The following is a 10,518-nucleotide window of genomic DNA, read 5'->3' as shown; positions in this document are numbered from 1 at the left end:
GGGAGACTACAAACCGAGTTCGAAAACTACACACTACTACAGACCCCACCGTCTCACGTACCCGAGACTCGGAAAGAGACTACTATTTTCGAGACCAACTCTCTTTTAGGACATTATCTCCACTCGGACAGAGGCAAGAGAGTAACAAGGTAGACACACGACATTCAAAGAAAGGATGATTGTAGCCAAGCGTCGATTGGCAAAGTTGCATGATGCATCAACTTTGCCTCAAGCATCACAAGGGACAGATCGTCGTGAGTAAGTTCATACCGCTCACAAGACCTTGTAAATTAAGTTCATGACTATGCATTGGTACTACTATATTATAGTTGAAAGCATGAAACTGTGATTTAAGTGGTTATACTAATAAAGAGATTTAGTTGCTATCAAAACTTTTCCTTACAATAATCTGGTGTAGGCCTACATCTAGGTCAAAACTTTCTCTGAAACCAAGATTTCTAGAATCATATTTAACAAAATGGGTTTACGGCAGATTCATCAGACTCAAAGGTCTATTAAGTCTTAATCGTACCACTAAGCATACATCAAATGGTCGTAAGAAAGGCCTAACTTGGATCAAATTTCAAGGTTTCACTTGGATACAGAACTACTAAAATACATGAGTTTATCATATATAGGCTCTCGTTATGAAATGTTTTCAGAAAACCATAAAACAACTGAAATACGTTACAAAATGAACTAAGATAAACTTAGTTAGAAAACTCGCCACGTATAGTCATCCTAAAAAAAATCATTTCCGTCTCAACTTTAAACACCTTGGTTGAGAGGTGCTTTCTTCGTAGACCTATAGGGTGCGATCATACCAGCGCCAATGCACCAGATCCCATCAAAACTCCTCAGCTAAGTGTGTGGACAAACATGATACTAAGATGAGTAAAGCTTAACGCCCGTACGAAACCTACTTATACCCACGACCATAGATCTTTCACAGGAACGTTAACAGAAACACTAGGAATAGTACAGTAATGTGCAAGAATTTATATATGTGGATATAAATCGTAAGGATGCACTTGAGATAATTATTTCCACTCACGAAGTCATTTTACATTATGAAACAGAGCTATGTCTTCACCAAGAGGCAACTAACCTTCTAACAAGGCGCCAACCCTGCAGATAGACTCTGCTACTTTTCAAGCTGCAATCACGGAAGCCGTGGTAGCCGTCATGTTGCAGCTAAATGCTACCCTCGCTAGCAGGCGCGGAGATGATGTCAGAAATACTAACTACAATAACAATCAATAACACCAGTGGGAGTCTACCAACGAAATGCCTCAGACGACAAACCTACAAACAAGAAGCGAAAATTTTTCAACAAAAAGGAGCGCAACCAATCTCAGAAATCCGCTAAAAGACAACAAACCATGTCCACCCCTATAATTACGACAACAGTCACGACACATGCCTCGACACTAGCCACAAGGTTTGTCACCCAAGTGCCAGCCAGACCATATAAGGGATCTCTCCCAAAGTGTATCAAGTGTGGCTTCCATCACAATGGGGTTTTCCGGGAGATGCACTGTAAAAACTGCTACAAGAACGGGCATATCGTCCGTTTCTGTAAGGCCCCGACTTAGTACATCGCTTCAACCCCCAATACCAATGTAAGTCTAGTGTGCTTCTTGTGTGGCGAAACATGACACTTCAAAAGAGATTGTCTAACTGAGAGGAATGACACGGGAGCAGGAGGAGTGTGATGAACACACCGGCAGGAGTAGCAAGGGAACCATATTAGGACTTTTGTAATGTTTCCAACGAAAAAAACGTTTAAGTACCATATGTTTGTAAGGAATTTGGTATGCTTGCTAAAATCACGGTCTTTCTAAAAGTAGTTAAAATACTCTCTCGTTCAAATCAAACCAAAGACACTCATATATGACCTTAGGATCATTACTTGTAAACTGTGATGACTTTGTACATACATCGGGGTTAATTAAAATCAAAATACTAAAGTCTTGAAACAAATAATTCCATCCTGACTCCTATTCCATGTCTAGTAGTAGCAATTGAGTAAGGCCACCCACTCGATGATTTTACCAACATCAAATTACATACAACGTTCATATATCGCTCGATCATAGGGAGACCTGTCAGGGATCATGATATCAAGTATCATTACTAGCTATCGAAACACACCCACTACTAATGCTAGACACTATGGTATGAATCATCTACAATAATAATTATATCGAACAAAATGGAACACACTAAAGAGAAACACAAGATACTCTATCACCCTAATGAGCACTTCTTACGAATACAACTTAACACATGTTTTACCTGAGAGATACTGTTGTCACCATTCAATTTCGATTGGTATAGTCCTCATCTTCCCAATTTAACGACTACGAAAGGACCTTTCACCTAACCCACCGAATATCGAAACCTTTGTCTCCCATAAACACATCTTGCACGGACCTCCGAGTCATTTCTCGCTGTGAAACCCCCAAAACACGCACCAGATAAGTGTTATACTTCCCGAAACCTTATCACAAGTATTTCCAGGAGACCCTTCAGGAATGTCACACATACATCAGGCAAGGTTCATGCACAAAAGCTTGGGATGGATACGGTTAGTCTACCAGTACTACGTGTATACGCTAGGATAATGTATAATTAAGATTCTACGGACATTGGATGTGTGCTTCTGCCCTATTTCCTGTTCCATGTCTGGTTGTGGACTTGGGGCAGAGTCACCCATCCAATTGTCTTGCCAACCTTAAGCACATACGACCTATATGCGCAAGTTAATGATAGATGGACCAGGTACGAGTCCTGCCATGAACTTCGGGCCAAGGTTGCCTAGAAGGACGAGTGAACATCTTACCATCCAAATAAGTCTAGTCGCATAAACCAAACCCACAAGCTTCCTATCGAGCTAAGCAATCGAGGAACACTACAGTAGGCCCTATGCAATGCTCTGAGGAGAAGTTATTACTTATCACTTAAGACAGCTAAATACGTACGAGGTAGGCTAGATAACGCATGACCTTAAACTAGGAGCCGTAGAGTTTGCCCTAGAAGTCTAGAGGCAACATCCCTACGACACGAAGCATACAATCTTCACCGATCATAAGAACCTAGAAGACACGAATGGCGGGGCATGTTATCCTATGAACCAGATCTGGACACCAAGGTTGATGGATTTAGAAATAATGTCACGAATGAAGCACACGAAAACTCACTACATCCCTTCATCTTGGCTCGAACAAGATGTGTTCGGACCTCAAAAAGTGTCGTCAGTGGGCGAATAGGAAAGCAGACATCGTTACACATGTGGGCAAGTATCAGACTTGTGCCAATGACAAGAGAGAATAAAGGAAGCCTTCGCGTCTCCTATGATAACCAGTGATACCAGAAAGATAGTGGGAGCGGCTAACCATGGGCTTCATACCCAAGCTACCCAAGGCAATGGATGGTCTTAATACCATTTGGGTAACCGTCGACAGATTGGCCGAATCCGCACGCTTCCTACTAATCAAAGAAATCAACAGGATGGAGGAATCGACTAGAATGTACATCAAATAGATTATGCGACCACAGAGTCTATTAATATCTGTTATCTCTAACAGAGATAGTAGATTCGTTTCGTCACCCTGGCAACCCTTATATGGAATTAGGTTGGACTTGATTATGGCCTACCAGCAGCAAACCAACGGGCATAACAAAAGGGGCAGTTCAAACCTTAGGCGACAAGTAAATAGCTTGGGTGATTAACTTCGGTAAAGCGTGGGAATGCCCACTTACCACTTGGTGAAATCGAATGAACGAGAGTCTCCACTTTGTAGCGGAGAGCCTAAAGCCACACACAAAATACACTATCATTTCAAAACAATAACTCCTTTAAATCAACTTAGCTCAAGTTGCAACGAGAGATTCCAAGGTCGTCATTTATCATCAGGCTGATTGGTCCCCGCCATACCAATTTCTTGTACTACGAAAAGTTTCCCCCATCTTCTTTCCAAATTCTCGAAGTCCCGGTCAAAGTGCTAATTTCGGGATGAAATTCCCTCTAACGGGGGGATGATGTGACAACTGTCAATTTCTGGTCAAGTCAAAGTCAAATAAAGTCGACAAGTCAAACCAGTCAACTCAACTAACCCTTGTGTACTAGGGCTTATGTTAGGTAAATACTATACAACTCGCTATTCTAATAAGAAGTTATAAATTGAAAAATATGTACATCCAGATTTCCTTAACCTAAAACTATGGTAAGTAATGAACCAAATCGATAAAACAAGGTTGTATACTCATCGGGAGTGTGTAAGATCCTTAAACATGGCTTAACGGGGTTTACGGACCTTGCATTCCAAAGTCGGACACTCACAATTGTCACACACGAAACCTCTCTCAATCGTTTTCACTTTATCTCTCTCTATTTTGAAATCTCTCCCAAATTTCTCTAAGTACGTGAAATCTCTCCCAAATCTCTCTAAGTATGTGAAATCTCTCCTAAATCTCTCTTAGTATGTGAAATCTCTCCCAAATCTCTCTTTGTATGAGAAATCTCTCCAAGAATGTGAAATCTCTCCTAAATCACTCTAAGAATGTGAAATCTCTCCCAAATCTCTCTAAGTATGTGAAATCTCTCCCAAATCTCTCTTTGTATGAGAAATCTCACCAAGAATGTGAAATCTCTCCCAAATCTCTCTTTGTATGAGAAATCTCTCCAAGAATGTGAAATCTCTCCCAAATCTCTCTCAAAAGTTCCTTAAACTCTTTATAGTCTTTCGGGCCATCCCGACCCTTAACCAGGTCAAAAACGGCTTAAAACGGGGTAAAAACGAGTAAAATAGGCTTAAGGACCCGAAACCCCTCTTAAGGAGCCGAACCCCTCTTAGGATGCAAACTTGTCAGAAGCGAACTTGTCAGAAACGAACTTGTCAGAAGCGAACCCCCCTTCGGACCGAAGCTCAACAAACTGAACCCGAACCTTCCCTTTCGGGCTGAGCCTCGCACAAGGAACCGAAGGTCCCTTCGGTCCATTTCGCTTCCTGCCCTTTCACTCCATTTCGCCTCCTACCCTTTCGCTCCATTTCGCCTTCGGCCCAGCAATAGAAGGGACCAAACCTCGGCCTAGGACTGAGAGGCCTCGCAAGGAGCTCATTTTCACCCGGTTTTCGACTAGTTTTGCGTTTTAGGCCCGTTTTTAATTGTTTTAACGCGGAATTTTCACCCAAAACTTGATTTTAACATATAATGCCCCATATTTACTAATTACCCACGTTTTTTGAGATAAAACCTTATCCATGAAGTGTCACAACTGGCACTTTTGCTAGGAGTTTCTATTCTCATGAAACCATCAACTATAGTAAGGCTTGTAGTCTAAGTGAATGCTATACCCTGTCCTCGTTCAAATACCTCTTATAGGTTCAACTAGGGGTTGGAAACCGTAGGAATTCCGGTTCAAGTTCCTTATGAACTAAAATTCTCCTATTGGGCATAATGGACCAATAAGCCTTCAATTTGACCACTTTGGGCCCTGATGGGCCATAAAGGGATTTAATTACCCCTAATGGACCCTAAACCCATTTCTTTTACCATTTTGGGCCGTGAGTCTCCTTAAGAGCCCAATGGGCCGAGAATTTATTTTTGGGCGTCATAAATTCGACCAAGACCAACAATGGGCAAAAACACCTCATCCTCATTTAACTTAGCCCAATCTCGGCCCAAGATCATTACAAAAAATAAAAATAAAAAAATAAAATAAACGAGAAGAGATGAATTATCCAAACCTTGCCACCTCAATATTGCATGGTGGTCATCCATGCATAATAACCACCATACAACAAGGTAGATTCATGTATCTAGGCAAGGAAATCCTTCCTTTCTCTCCCTTCTTCAAACTCACGGCCATATGGCCTTTCTACCTCCACATTTCATTCTAAAACCCAACATTTTCTCTCATCATTCCTCTCAAACACTCTCAAGAAAAACCACCCTTCTTTCCTCTCAATTTTTCGAGATTTTAAGAATTTCAAGAAGGTTTTCCCACCTAGGTCATCATCTTTGGTAAGTTTTCATTAGATCTATGATTTCACTCCTTGATATACTCAAAAATCTCCTCTTACACCATACTTTCGTGAATCATACTCTTATAGCACCATAGAGCTCAAAAACCATCTCCATAACACATCTAGGGTCGAGATCTCTTCACTTCTTCATCAAAACCGACTTCCAAACCCCAAGGTGAGCTTCATACCCCCTTATTTTCGGTTTTTATATGTTTTTGTGGGGGAGAATACAAGTAAAGGTGTAGATCCATCATTATGTGTATGTTTTGGTTGATTTCAATGCTTATATGTATGTTTTGTATGATTTTGATGCTAGATCTAGTTATGAATTGCTAAAAACCGAGATATATCTTATACTAGCATGAAATATACTACTACATACAAAGTATACCAAGAAGAATAGCTAAGTGGCTTAACAATACATACTTTGGGCTAAAAACTCATTTTTTTGACATAAATGTTAAAAATACAAAGTTAAAGGACCCAAAATGAAATATTTCGAAATATGATGGGTGAGATGAGTCAAAACAGATTCCATAATGTATTTTCTGAAAATATACTCTTTTGGAAGATCAAAAACATAAATTTCAAGCTTAATGGGCTAAAAATGACAATTTCGGCCCAATAGGGCCCATTATGCGAAATTTTCTGTTTTGGAGGGCCAAAACTGTGTTTTCCTGTAAAACAGTGGACTATTAGTGTTACATGTACTTTTCAAAGGTTTAAAACGCTTTTCAAATTTAAAAAGGACCAAAGTTGCAAAAATTTTCCAAATTGGGCCAAAAATGTAAAAATTGCGAAAAAGAGGGGTTATAACCGAGAAAACTGCAATTTCAGGGACTTAAACTGTTTTAAATGAAAAATATGCTGAAAAATATTAATTTCAATAATTTTTGGTGTTAAAATGTCAAGAAAAATGGTTTAAGGACTAAACCGGAAATTATTTTACCTAAAGGGGTGAAAAAGTAAATTTACAAAATTAAGAGGGGTTGTAAACAGAAAATTTTTAAGGGTAATTCAATACACTCATTGTGAACAAAGATTGACACTACGACTCTCGATAAATTACAATACACAATATCACCAACAATCGTTATCAAACGAATTGATTCGGTCTCGAATCAATATCAAATCCAAAACTACTAACACTATAACGCTCAATACACATATGAAACTCTTGGAACTCTTTACTCTCGTGGAATTACTCAATACGTCGATGTACACTCCTTAGGCCCAAAAGTTGCAAATCATGCTTGTCGAGCCTAGCTATCCCGATGACATGATCTTTAGGCCCAAAGGACACTTGCTTACATGTAGTTGGGTCTAATGCGACTCGACCGCGTGTAAAAGGACTTTCAATGGCAAACATGCTGCTGGTCCCCAAGGGTCCTTCAGTGCTGCTAGTAAAGTCGGTAACTCACGATTGCGGGTTGGGCTTCGGGCCCTTCGCAATTGCAATGGTCTTGAACGACGTAGGGAAATACCGAGGGTTTCGCACCTTCACTTTTTCTCTTCGGTCGTGGGACTACACAAGTCCGGGAGGATTGAGTTGTGTGAATATGTGCGAGTGACGCCTAAGGGATCACTAGTACGGTTGTCAATTGGATGTTTTCATTAATGTACGTTACAACAATTCACCACCCTCTGTATACTCAATGCCTCCGGAGCTCAACGAATACCTCTAACGTAACGAAATAACAGTACACAAAATAACTAAAGCAAAGTGATAGGAAAACGTCGGGTTTTCCTAGGGTTTTCAACAAGTACACTTATGAACTACATGTCGAATTTCACAACTCTTACGCTTACATCTATAGAATTCAAACAAGCCTACTCACGGATCTTCACATATTTTTACGCTATTCTATTTTTAGAAAATATCGGATTTTCTGGTGGTTTTCAAACAATACAAAACATTGGATTTCAAACACTACTTATGAACTCATCAACATTTCATATGTTGACGTTTTTCAAAATACTTGTATTCTCAGGGAACCAGTGAATCAAAGGAAATCATATTCAGTGATGGCTTGCAGTTTATTTATGTACGAAACGATCAATTTATTTTTGGGAATGTAATGTTTAAACAATATACTTCATGTAAACTTTACTGGTTGTACTATATTAATGCATGGTGACGAATGTTGTTACGTTTCATATATATGCAATGTTATGGTATTCAATTGAGTCACGACAGCCCCCGGACGTTCCCCCGTCTGGTTCGGGGGTGTGACAGGTTGGTATCAGAGCTTTGTTTATAGTGAACTAGCATGTCTGGACACACATTGATATGCAACTATAAACCAAAAGAAGGACTAACATAACTCTGAACAAAACAAGTGAATAAAACACCCTTGCTTGCATTAGGAACGAGAACCTAACACCGAACCAAACAAGATAATGCTAGTATCTCGGTTAATTCAGGACTGTTCTTAGTTGTATCAAGGAGCGGATGTAGCCTGATCAACTACATTCCCCCCAAGGTACAACCATCACATGTCGTGAAGAAATCGTGATAGCTAGGAACCTAAAATCATACCCCTTAATCTCCAAGAAGGGAACCTCAACTAAATCTATGCAATAGTCGTAGAGCTCTAGGAGTAATTGGTATGCTATTTGTTCCTAGTATTCATAGCCCATCGTGCAATACGCTATAGACGAGTATCATTAGCCAGGAAACCCTATCTCCCTAGCCAAGGAATAGTCGAGTGGCTCGACCCAGAGGAAGGACCCCAGGAGGGACACGAAGTAGAATTCGCGGGTGAACTCGTTGAGTCAATAGTGGACCTCGAAGAGGAAGAGCCGGAGGGCAATGACGATGACGACACGGATGTAGAATCCAATGACATCAATCCTCCATGTAAATCCAGGGCACCGACTTATAGTGTGGGCCCCGGTGACCCCATGCCCCCTCGGGCACCCGATATTTGGGGATAAAGCCACCAGTAGGGAATACGACCACACCACGGTAAGAGCTGAGGTCTCTTTAATTTTATCCACAGAGGACCAGCTGACCAGGCCCTCCCAGTCGTGGTGCGACGCACTCGAGGTATCGATAACCAAGCTCAGGACACCCCAAATCGAACGAAACAAATGTGGTTTGTTATTAAGAGGGATGAAAGGAAAACACGGGAAGTGAATGGAGACTCTCGAGCGGGACAGTTAGTTTGGGAGGCACGCCTACGAGATACCGAGCAACAAGTAGCTCGTCTCCGAGGTGCATCCACTTCATCAGCATCACCACCAGACACTTCTCGCCACGACTAGGATCAGCCTTTTCTAATTTCCCCTACTATCCGACATGACTCTCTTTCGTGTACTAAGATGGTACATACCCCTGAAACGATTATGTGTTGTATTTATTTCATATTGCTGCAAAGACTCAATTATATGCACAAGCGAACCCTCGGAACCACTAGATACTTAAGGATCTCGAAACTAAAACAACCCATATAATCTAAGGATAGACGTAACAATCGTGCCAAATCTGTGATTACCTATTACCGCAAATACATCATAGGGATGTAGATGGAGGCAGTAAGAATTATACGACAAGATGCAAAAAAATTTATAGAGTACAACCAGGAATGACGATCATTACTTACGATCTGGGTTATCAATGTGCATCAGGAAAATGCCATCCCGCAAGAATAACAAGCACACCCGCAAGACACCACTCTTGCAGATGGACTCTGCTACATTTCAAGCTGCTGTAATGGCAACAGTAGCCGCTGCTATGGCACAGATCAATGCAAACAACCCTAAAGGAGGCAGGGATAGCATTGACAACTCCAGTCAAAGGAACAAACATGGAAACCAACAAGTGACAACCTGTCAAGGAACTCCAAACCCCAAGCTTAAGAGCAGGAAGCTGAGGACTGGAGGTAAGAGAAAGGGGCCACACACTCAAAGGTTCTCAAGGGAGCAACGTGTTGTTGCTGTTCATGCGACCACGACCCCTATTACACCAGCAACCAGGAGACCATATGCTGGAAACCTTCCAAAATGCAACCAGTGCAAATTCCATCATAATGGAGCCTGCAGGGAGACGCATTGTAACAAATGCAACCGAAAGAATCACGTCGCCAAGTTCTGTAGAGCTTATCCATGCCAGAATCGTCAGCCAAATGAAAGCGACAACAATCGCAACAACCCTAACAACAACACCAATGATGAGACGAGTCGCACCTGCTATAGGTGTGGAGGAACTGGTCACATCAGGCGCAATTGCCCTAGGGATAAAAATCGAGGAGCAGAAGGATCAGAAATGGTCCTGACCTTGGGTCAAGGCGAAGCAATCCAAAACCCAACGATTGTTACTGGTACGTTCCCACTTGACAACTCTTTCGCTTACCTCTTATTCAATGGTAAATCCGAGTGAAGTTTTGGTTAGAAACAACTTCAAATGCTTGCTAAAACAACATCCCCAAAGCTAAGCTAAGCCTTTTCAATGGACATGGTCAAAGAAAAAAAAAATGATTTAATC

This window comes from Lactuca saligna, chromosome 4 (genome assembly GCF_052625555.1).
Source record: "Lactuca saligna cultivar CGN05327 chromosome 4, ASM5262555v1, whole genome shotgun sequence".
NCBI classification, from domain to species: domain Eukaryota; kingdom Viridiplantae; phylum Streptophyta; class Magnoliopsida; order Asterales; family Asteraceae; genus Lactuca; species Lactuca saligna.
The sequence above is the reverse complement of the archived record's forward strand: the minus strand, read 5'-3'. Positions refer to the sequence as shown.